The sequence below is a fragment of the Trachypithecus francoisi genome, unplaced genomic scaffold, assembly GCF_009764315.1.
Source record: "Trachypithecus francoisi isolate TF-2019V2 unplaced genomic scaffold, Tfra_2.0 Lachesis_group16, whole genome shotgun sequence".
NCBI lineage: Eukaryota > Metazoa > Chordata > Mammalia > Primates > Cercopithecidae > Trachypithecus > Trachypithecus francoisi.
In genome coordinates this window covers 84,250,501-84,261,880 of record NW_022681461.1, presented here as the reverse complement: position 1 = coordinate 84,261,880, position 11,380 = coordinate 84,250,501, and the positions used below count along the sequence as shown (strand labels likewise).

At 40.3% G+C, this 11,380-nt stretch overlaps 1 long non-coding RNA gene across 1 annotated transcript; it reads left to right on the top strand.

The window, feature by feature from the left end:
* The first annotated feature begins 1,562 nt into the window (after positions 1–1,562).
* On the top strand, positions 1,563–10,883 carry LOC117099411. Its single transcript, XR_004443804.1, has 3 exons — positions 1,563–1,574; positions 3,717–3,721; positions 10,718–10,883. It is a non-coding gene; the product is annotated as an uncharacterized LOC117099411 (long non-coding RNA).
* The last annotated feature ends 497 nt before the right edge of the window (positions 10,884–11,380 follow it).

Sequence of the window (11,380 nt, the reverse complement as noted above, 5' to 3'; positions counted from 1 at the left end):
GGGGACCAGTCTTTGGAAACCCTGTCTAGTTGTTTTGAGAGATAGGCCACTGGCCTTGGCCAGGGCCCCACAGTCTGGGTTAAAACTCCAACTGCCATTTTTTCATTTTTTCTCTTTCTGACACATAGAGTGTAAAAGGTTTTGTCAGGTCAGGTAGCCCCAGGGCTGGGGCCGACATGAATTTTTCTTTTAATTCCTGAAAAGCTCATTGCTGTTGGTTGTAATAGATGTACTTTATCTAATCTACATTTCTATTAACTGCCACCTACCAAAATATTGACTTAAATCCTGCAGCTATTTGATTTCAGGCTTTAAATTGATCTGGTATTCCTTGCGGGACTCCAATTCCATCTAAATAGACATGAGAGTCAAAAGACCCATAAGGGGCTTCTCTTGCTTTACAATGTCTTATTTTTTTTTCCTTCTGGTTGATGAAATGCCAGGGTGAAAGGGATAGCCAATGGGACTAAAGTACAAGTGCCACTCCAGTTATTCGGCAGAGTGCTCAGTAAAGGTCCACCACAATACCACCACACATCCACTCAGGGATGAACAAAGACTGACTGATTGATAAGTTATTGAAAATTCTTAAGCTCACTACATCCTTTCAGGTCTCCAAGGAATGCTAAGTTTCCTCCCTGTCGTGAGAGGCACCAAGTGAACTTGGTGTTGGGAGACAGAGGCTGGATGGCCCTCAAGGGCTGACCCACAGGGTGCCGGACTTTGGGATATAGCAGAGAGAGCTTGGCATGACTTATTACTCCCGACTGTAGAATGTGGGCTACCATGCAGCCCACACCTGGTTGACTGAAGGACCGCCTTAGTGGAAAGGGGACAATCTGGGCCTCTGGCCTGCCATGTGCACAAGAATAACAATTTTTTTTGTTTAATGTGCAGATGGAATATTTGATCCATTTTAACCAGGCATTTGCATCTTGGTATTCTGTCTTATTTGCTAAAGATTGTATTAAGTCCTTAACTTCTATGATCCTCTAGTAAAATGAATGTATGTTTTTAGGAAATTACAAAAACCAGTTGGGGCAGTCCATCCTTGCTCTTTAGTGATCCACAGAATGATGGACCAGCTACGGCATGAAAGCCCTACATCGGGGGACAAGACTCCTGGTTGGCACTGGGGTCTTTATTGAAATTTCCTCAGATTAAATGGTCCTAGTTTACTAATGCCTAGTCTGAGGAGAGTCAGGAGAGACAGAAATACTTCTCTGAAGTAGAAAGCTGTCTTTGCCTTGGCAAGTCCTCACAGGGTATAACAAGGCAAGCATTAAATGCAATAGTTTGAGGCAAAATTGACTTGATTATGTTAATAACTAGATGATCAGCAATAGAACGAGGAAAGAAGAAAGAGCAATAGGATAGATGAAAAGAGTTAAATTTTTCTTTTTTTTTTTTTTTTTTTTTTTTTTTTGAGACGGAGTCTTGCTCTGCCGCCCAGGCTGGAGTGCAGTGGCCGGGTCTCAGCTCACTGCAAGCTCCGCCTCCCGGGTTTACGCCATTCTCCTGCCTCAGCCTCCCGAGCAGCTGGGACTACAGGCGCCCGCCACGTCGCCCGGCTAGTTTTTTTTTGTATTTTTTAGTAGAGACGGGGTTTCACCATGTTAGCCAGGATGGTCTCGATCTCCTGACCTCGTGATCCGCCCGTCTCGGCCTCCCAAAGTGCTGGGATTACAGGCTTGAGCCACCGCGCCCGGCCGTAAATTTTTCTTAGCATTAGTTTGGTAGAGTTTTCCCCTGGGACTATGGCCCACGACTCTGGAGGGGTGGTGCTTTCTTGACTTGGGTGTGATGAGTCCATCCTTTTTTTTCTTTTTCCCTTAGGATACTTCTGAACTGATGAGGTATACTCACAATGAGGTTTCCTCTAAAAGTTATTTTTTTTTTGTTTACGTTTTGTTTGTTTGTTAGCAAAGCAGTTGCCGCTACAGCTTGAATGCATTTGGGCCATCCGCAGGTTACTGGGTAAAGGATATTCGATAGGAAGTCTTCAGTACTTTCGGGATACACCCGTGTTTACACTGACAACAAAGTGGTATTGGAGTGTTATAGGGTTACAGAGAATACCATCAATTATCAATTACAGGTTTTAAATTTACCTTGGCTTTTAAAGGAATAGGGTACACTTTTTTTTTTTCTTAACTACTTGTATATCTCTCTTTCTCTTTTTCTTTCTCTTTGACTTTGTCTCTCTCTCTTTGACTTTCCTTTTGCCTCTGTCTCTTCTCTCTCTCTGCCTCTTTTCCTTTATGTCTCTTTCCTTTCTGTGTCTCTGCTGGTCTTTCCATGTCTCTGCCAACCGCTTATGCTGCTGTTCTCTCAACCACTATGTGTTGGGGGCGGGGGTTCTAAAATCAACTCTAACCAAATGTCTGTGTATGGGAACTGGTCTGGGTTCCCTGGCTTACAGGTTACCTTGTGCCATACCTTTGAAGCAAGGGACCTGTCCAAGCTTCCTTCTAATGGCCAACCTACCTCTAATGCTGGCCAGTCTATCTTATACAAAGTTTTAAGTTTTCCTAGTGTCATAGTACTCCATAGTCTCCTTTAAATTCCTTTTTGAATTTTTTCAACAAGTTCCTAGTAGGGTGGGCTTATTTGTGCCTGACCTATGCTTCTTTGATACAAAACACTGTGCTCACACCACACACACACCACAAAACAAAGAACAGGTAAAAAGGGCACACACACACTTTTGCAGTTTGCACCAAACCAAAATCAGAGTATCCAGAAATCCAAGCCAGGTCACAACCAAAACCAAAGTATCAAGCAATCCAAGTCAAGTCAAAAACAAAGACCACAGTGCCTATACAGGCACACCATGGGTGATTAGGCCACACTTCCACTCAAATGGAGTAGGCAAGTTCCCAAGACCAGTCCTGTCAAGCAATTCAAACCAAGTCAAAACCAAAACCAAAGTGCTGGTAAAGGCATGCCATGGGTGATCAGGCCATGCTTCCACTCCAACGGGGTGGGCAAGTTTCAAAGACTAGTCTTACCAAGTTGTAGATGTCCAGACTCCAAGTGCCCATTCCTTCCCTGTGTTCAGCCACTGCGTTGAACCTCCATGGGGGCCAGCCACACACTGCTCTGGCGAGGTGTCCCACTGAGACAAATGCCTACCTGGGAGTGCTCTCAGGATCCGCGTTGCTCAGGCTGGTGGGAGTCCCCAACAGGGATACTCCACAGGGCAGGCTTAAGCCGCCTAAGGAGCTGTTTCTCCAGTCCGCCAATCACCACACTTCCCAGTTGGGGAACCAAGAAATGTAGCAGGACTAGCTGCAGACAAAACTACTCAGACACTGAGTTAAAGAAGGAAGAGGTTTATTTGGCCAGGGACATTGGCCAGACTCCTGTCTCAAGAGCCAAGCTCCCTGAGTGAGCAATTCCTGTCCCTTTTAAGGGCTCACAACTCTAAGGGGGTGCGTGTGAGAGGGTCGTGATCAATTGAGCAAGCAGGGGGTATGTGACTAGGGGCTGCATGCACCAGTAATTGGAACAAAACAAGATAGGGATTTTCACAGTGCTTTTCTATACAATGTCTGTAATCTATAGATAACACAACCGATTAGGTCAGGGGTCGATCTTTAACTACTAGGCCCAGGGAGTGGTGCCAGGCTGTCTGCTTGTGGATTTCATTTCTGCCTTTTAGTTTTTACTTTTTCTTTATTTGGTGGCAGAAATTGGGCATAAGACAATATGAGGAGTGGTCTCCTCCCTTAATGCCTGCTTTTGGAAATTTTAAGAAATTTTCAGTTTGAGATCTAGGCTACAGGGGCTGTTGATTTTATTCACTGTCATGTGCTCTTTGTATACTGAGCAACTTACTCCTGCACTAAGCAAAATATGATCATGTAGCTCCTTCAGATGTGTGTCATCAAGTCCCAGTCACTTGGTGTATAGATGGCAAATTATAATTGGAATCAACATCCTGTATTGGCTGGAAGCTCCCACCCCAAGCTACAGAGATAGTATGTGTGTGTGTGTAGGTGTGTGTGTATATTTGTGTGTGTGTGTGTTTTCAGAGGAAGAAAGTGTACCAAAAAAGGCAATAAAAGATTACTAAAATAGAATTAAATAATATTATAAATGTAACCATAGTGTCATCGTATTCCTAAAGTGACAGTGAAAACTAAATACAAGTAAATAAATGTCAAAAAAGATTGATTTTGCCATTATGGTATAATTTATTTATTAGAGACTGATCTTTATTACCCAAAAATGTTCAAGTTATTCTTTCCTCCTTAAGTCAGCAGATTTGTAGTTTTGATTTAGGATGCTTAGGATACATGGAAGCAATGCTTCTGTGTGTGTGTGTGTGTGTGTGTGTGTGTGTGTGTATTTAAGTGCTTAGGCACAGCCTACATATGAGTGATTATACACAGTGAGATATTTTAAAATTATTTTAGATGTTGATTTGAGCAATAATAACCAAAATAACCTTGAAAAATGTTTCTCATACAATGGGACTATGAACATAATTCATTTATGTACCTCAGAACTTAGTTTCTATTATAATTAATATTCAGCAATTATGAGATAAGGGAAATGAATTTCTAAACAATTGGCACAAAAACAAAATACTGTTATTTTTTCATAAAATGGTAAAAACGTATAAAATTTTGCTTTTGTACTTAAATGTTATAGCAATGTGGTGTCAACTATAAATTTGTCTTTTGCTTGTAGTTTTCATTTGATTCCAGTAGATGGCAGATTTATTTCCTTTATAGGACAGCTATATTCTAGTTCTATTACAGTGAACAGGGAGTGAAAAGATCTTAGATTTATCATCTATTGAATGTTTTGTTGACAAATTATAGCTGTATTTAGTATATAAAATTTACTCACAGTAGTTATCATAAACAGATACTTCAGATATGGTGGTTAGGTTCTGCTTGGGAAGTTGAAACAGATCAGGTATGTGCTTACACGATACCTGTAGGGGTATCTTAGGTAAGGGTGTTCTTGGAGGCCAGGTCAAGCTGAAAGGAAATTTTTTTAAACCAGGTAGTGATTTATATAAGTTTCCAGGCAAGAAAAGGAATGAAATTGAAGTCAACAGAACAGTCAAATTCAAAGGCTGAGAACAATTTGACAGTGTCCAATGAGTGACCAAGTTGTGAACAGTTAGCCAGATGGTTGAAAGTCAAGAACATTATGGACTGAAGCCCAATTGAGGTCAAATCTGAGGTCAAGATGGTTTAGGTCCCATGTGTATGCACACTATATTATTTTTCTATTGCTGCTGTAACAAATCACCAAACTGTTGTGGCTTAAAACAACACAAATGTATTATCTTGTAGTTCTGGAGGTTAGAAGTTCAAAATGAATCTCACTAGGATAAAATCAATGTCAGCAGTACTGTGTTTCTTTCTGGTGGCTCTAAGAGAGAGTTCATTTCCTTGCCTGTGTCTAGTTTCTCATGCCTGGGATTACAGATCCCTTCTGTCTTCAAAGCCAGCAGTGGTTCATTGACTCCTTCTCACACTGCACCACTCTTGACTCATGCCTCTTGCTTTCCTTTTCGACTTAAAAAGTTCCTTGTGATGCCCTTGCACCCACATGGATATCTCAAGACAATCTCCCTGTCTCAGGCCATCTGATTAGTAACCTTAATTACCTTAACACATTTGCAACTGTAGTTTCCATTTGCTATGTAATGAAACATAACCACAGGTTCTGGAGACTAGGGCATGGCCATCTGTGAGGTTTTTCCTCTGCTTATCACAGACACTGAGCATATTTCACACTTAGACGGCTGGCAGGGGTAAATGTTTTTCTCAAAATAGTAACACTAAACTAGGCTGGCCCAAATAAACATACAATTCTATAACTACAGCCTGTTTATATAATCTGCAGGTTCATTCTCTGCACAGTGATACAACTACAGGTGAAAAAGAACAGGTTTGGGCCAGTAATTCTCTTTCATTTTCTTTCAAAGACAAAGCTTCATTTCTATAAAAGTCAACATCTCTGCAAGTTAAAAACCCTCAACAAACTGGGCATTGAAGGACTGTACCTCGAAATAATGAGAGCCATCTATGACAAATCCACAGCCGACATCATACTAAATGGGCAAAAGCTAGAAACATTCATCATAAGAACTGGAACAAAATAAGGATGTCCACTTTCACCACTCCTATTCAACATAGTACTGGGAGTCTTAGCAAGAGCAATCAGGCAGGAGAAAGAAATAAAGGGCATCCAAACTGGTCATGAGGAAGTCAAACTATCTCCATTTGCAGAAATTATCATTCTATACCTAGAAAACTCCAAAGTCTCTGTCCAAAGACTCCTAGAACTCATAGACAACTTCAGCAAAGTTTCAGGATACAAAAATAAATGTACAAAAATCACTAGCATTCTATACACCAATAGCATCCAAGCTGACAGTCAAATCAAGAATACAATAACATTCACAATTGGCACAAAAAGAATAAAATACCTAGAAATACAGGTAACCAAGGAGGTGAAATATCTCTATATGGAGATTCACATTTCATCAGTTTCTCTTATGTTTCTGTATTCTGTGTCATAGTTTCCCTTGGAACAAAGCCGATTAAGAATCACAGACTTACCTGTAGTTTACTTATTATTTACTTATTACTTTACTTAATTATTTTACTTAACTAGCTCATTAATATATACTTTATATATATACACTTTTTTTTTTTAATGTTTGAGATGGAGTCTCACTCTCTCTCCCACGCTGGAGTGCGGTGGTGCAATCTCAGCTCACTGCAACCTCTGCCTCCTGTGTTCAAGCGATTCTCCTGCCTCAGCCTCCCAGGTAGCTGGGACTACAGGCACATGCCACCATGCTCGGCTAATTTTTTTGGAATTTTCATAGAGAGGGGGTTTCACCATATTGGTCTGCCTGGTCTCGAATTCCCGACCTTAGGTGATGCACCCACCTCAGCCTCCCAAAGAGCTGGAATTACAGGCATGAGCCACCGTATTCAAATTAGGTAATTGAGAGAAGTACTGTCATTGTTGGTGTTGACACTTAAAGCCTCAGCTCTGATTTTGCTTATAGATTCTTTCAGGTTACAGTGACATTCGTAAGATTTCACTAGCCAAGAAATTTTAGCAAGTAATATATCTGTAAATCAATAGAAAGTCAAACAAGTATTAGCTCATTGCTCATGAACATCTTCCATTTCAGTAGTTCTCAAAACTACTTCTACATTAAAAATTATCTGGTGAGTTTTAAGAAATATGACACACAAAGTCCACCGTAAACGAATTAATTTCAAATTCCTGAGGATAAGGCCTGAACATTGGTATTATATGAAAGCTCCTTGGGTATTTTGGATGTGCAGCCACAGTGAAGGACTGTGTAGTTTTCTCCCCTCTATTTTTCATTCTTTTCTTGTCTACCTTTTTCTCCTCTTAGTCCGGGTTTAGCTGAAAGATTACCTTTCTCAGTAATAGACAGAGTTAATTGGAAGCCTCTGTTTTTATTGAAGCTGCCAGGCTATATTTCCTGTGGAAAAGCAAACCGGCTTGTTCCTGACAGCCACTGCCTTACCTGTTTCTCTGAATCAACAGATAAATTAAGGTACAAACATATTCAAACAGATAACAATAGGGTTTACTCTGCAGGCTCAAAGTGGTTTTAAGTTACTCAAGTGTTTCATATTTATCGCTGATAATGTTTTAACAACGAGGTGCTGAGTTATGATTACCATAAACCACTAGCAAATTTGCCATTTCAAGTCCAAAGTATGGTGCAATGCAAGTCATTTGCATTTATCTCTTTATCACCAGCCAGACTTAAACTACTTAGAACTGACTTCATAACAGATTACTATTAGAAACAATGTTTGGACATGAATAATGTTGAAGGCACCATGAGGTGTCACAAGAATTAAGTGCCTCTCGGGTCATGGCATCTCTGAATGCCATTTTATTTGCAGAGCTTTATGTTCCACAAATATTTGGTAGATACAGTACAGAGGTGCTATAATATTTGTACAGACAATTCTGAATGAGTATAACATCATGTTACAGATTGGAGGAGAAAGACGTTTATTTATCTCACATGTCTGCAGCCAACTACGTAAGTTTGTCTTTTCATGCCAGGAGATTTTTTTCTGTCCCTTCCTTGTATAATAATGGATTTGGTCAATATTAAACAAAATTTAGACTATATTATTATATAAAATTATAGGTTATTTGCAATTCTTCCTCTGTTGAGGCTTCCTGAATTTCCTGCTAATTCAGAGCTTCTTTCTACTTTTATAGCAATGTTCCCAGAGTGGGAGCCTAAGCTGCATTCATATGATAAATTTGTCACTATCTAGGCTTGCCTTGAATGTTCGCACTGTGTGCTAACTAGAAACTGATTGGAATGTTGAACTACATACAGGCATACTTCGTTTTATTGTGCTTCACTTAATTGTGCTTCACAGATACTGCATTTTTAAAATTAAAGGCCATGGCAACCCTGGCATGGCATCCAGCCAGTTTATCAGGACCATTTTTCCAATAGCATGTACCCACTTCATATCTCTGTGTCACATTTTCATAATTCGTGCAATTTTCAGACTGTTAAAAATATTCTATCTGTCATGGTGATGTGTGGTAAGTGATCTTTGATGTTACTATTGTAATTGTTTTGGGGTTCCATGAACTGTGCCTGTGTAAGATGGAGAACTTAATCAATAAATGTTATGTATGTTCTGACAGCTCCACTTACCAGCTGTTCCCCCATGTCTCTCTGTCTGCTCGGTCCTCCTTGTTTCCTGAGACACAAGAATGATGAAATTGGGTCAATGAATAACCCTACAATGGCTTCTAAGTGTTCACAGGAAAAGAATTGTCACACATCTCTCATATATAATCAGAAGCTAGACATGCTTAAGATTAGTGAGAAAAGCATATCAAAAGTTGAGATAGGCCAAAAGCTAGGCCTCTTGTCCCATCCTGTTAGTAAGCAAACTTGTGATGGCAAAGGAAATCTTCTTGAAGAAAATTAAAAGTGCTACTCCAGTGAACGCACAAATGATAAGAAACCGAAACAGCTTTTGCTGTTTCAGTGAAATTGCTGATAGGAGAATATTTTAATGGTCTGGATAGAAGATCAAACCAGCCACTACACTCCCTTAAGCCAAAGCCTAATTTAGAGCAATGCACCAACTCTTCAATTCTATCAAGGCTGCAAGAGGTGAGGAAGCTGCAGAAGAAAAGTTGGAAGGTAGCAAGTATTAGTTCATGAGGTTTAAGAAAATAACCCATTTTCATAACATAAAAGTCCAAGATGATGGAGCAAGTGTGAAGTAGAAGCTTCAGCCAGTTATTCAAAAGATCTAGCTAAGAGAATTGATGAAGGTAGCTACATAAAACAGTAGATTTTTCATGTAGACAAAACAGCTTTATAATGAAAGAAAGTGCTAGCTAGGACTAGCAAGAGAACTAGATTTAGAAGTGGAGCCCGAAGATGTGACTGGATTGCTGCAATCTCATGATAAAACTTAAATGGATGAATTGGTTCTTATCAATTAGCAAAGAAAGTAGTTTCTTCAGATGGAGCCTACTCCTAATGAAGATGCTGTATACATTGATGAAGTGACAACAAAGGACTTAGGATAATATATAAATTTGGTTGATAAAGCAACAATGGAATTTGAGAGAAATGAATTCAATTTTGAAAGAATTTTGACTGCAGTAAAATGCTTTTAACAGCATTGCATGCTCCAGAGAAATCTTTCATAAAAGGAAGAGTGAATCAATGTGGCAAACTCCATTGTCTGATTTTTAAAAATTGCCACAGGCCGGGCGCGGTGGCTCAAGCCTGTAATCCCAGCACTTTGGGAGGCCGAGACGGGTGGATCACGAGGAGATCGAGACCATCCTGGCTAACACGGTGAAACCCCGTCTCTACTAAAAAATACAAAAAACTAGCCGGGCGAGGTGGCGGGGGCCTGTAGTCCCAGCTACTCGGGAGGCTGAGGCAGGAGAATGGCATAAACCCGGGAGGCGGAGCTTGCAGTGAGCTGAGATCCGGCCACTGCACCCCAGCCTGGGCGACAGAGCGAAACTTCGTCTCAAAAAAAAAAAAAAAAAAAAAAAAATTGCCACAATCACTCCAATTTTCAACAACCACCAGCCTGGTCAGCAGCCATCACATCAATCCTCCACCAACAAAAAGATGATGACTTGTTGAAGGCTGAGATGGTAATTAGCACTTTTAGTAAGAAAGTATTTTTAAATTAAGTTATATGCATTGCTCATTAAGATAGATATAATGTTATTGCACACTTAATAGACCAGAGTATAGCTAAATGTAACTTTTATATGCAGTAGGAAACCAAAAAACTTGTGTGACTTTCTTTATTGTGATACTCACTTCATTGTGGTGGCCTCAAACTGAGCTCACAATATTTCCAAGATATGCTTGTTGTTTCACAGGAAATACATCTGACTGGAGTCCATAATGCCTGTGGACCTCCAGAGCTAAAACTTCAAAACTACAGTGAAAGAGTGGTCTTCTCTTCACTGTTATGCCCTCATAGGAGAAGGGACTTATTCTGAGGAAAGGGAGGTCTGAGGTGCAGAATTCTAGACAGAGACATCCTGTTGCTGAGACAGCGGGAGTGTCATCCAGCCTCCACACTGGTGTTGAAGCCAAAGCTGCACCAACAAATGTAAAGGCAAGGAAGACGTTATTTATTTATTTATTTATATATTTTTTGAGACAGAGCAGTGGTGAGATCTCCGGTCACTGCAACCTACTCCTCCCAGCTTCAATCAATTCTCCTGCCTCAGCATCTTGAGTAGCTGGGACTACAGGGATGTACCACTGTGCCCAGCTCATTTTTGTATTTTTGGCAGAGATGGGGTTTCACCATGTTGACCAGGCTGGACTTGATCTCCTGACATCAGGTAATCTGCCCGCCTCAGCCTCCCGAAGTATTAGGATTACAGGCATGGGCCACTGCACCCAGCTAAAGAAGACTATATTCAAGACTATTGAAATAGGAAAAAGAGACTGAACTGTTCTTCACTGAAACAAAAGTTAGAAGGGTTTTTAAGCACTGGGATGAGCTAATGGAAAAGTACTGGTTGACATTAGGGGCTAGATTGATCAATGAGATAGTTGGATCACATGTAGTTATTCCTGAGTTTGCAAATGTTTTTCTCTGCATATAGGCCATCTGTGTTTGCTAATTGTTATCCATCAAAGTTAGGTTCCTCCCTTCTCAAAGAGACTGAAATATAGTGATGCCATCTCCTTCGATGTTTGCATGTCTAAAAGATGGTTTCCAGGTTCTTGAGAAAGACATTTCCTTGACTGTAAAACTGGCAAATAGCTGGGAAGAGACTGACATGCATTTCAAAAGGGAAGAGAAAGAATTTACAATTG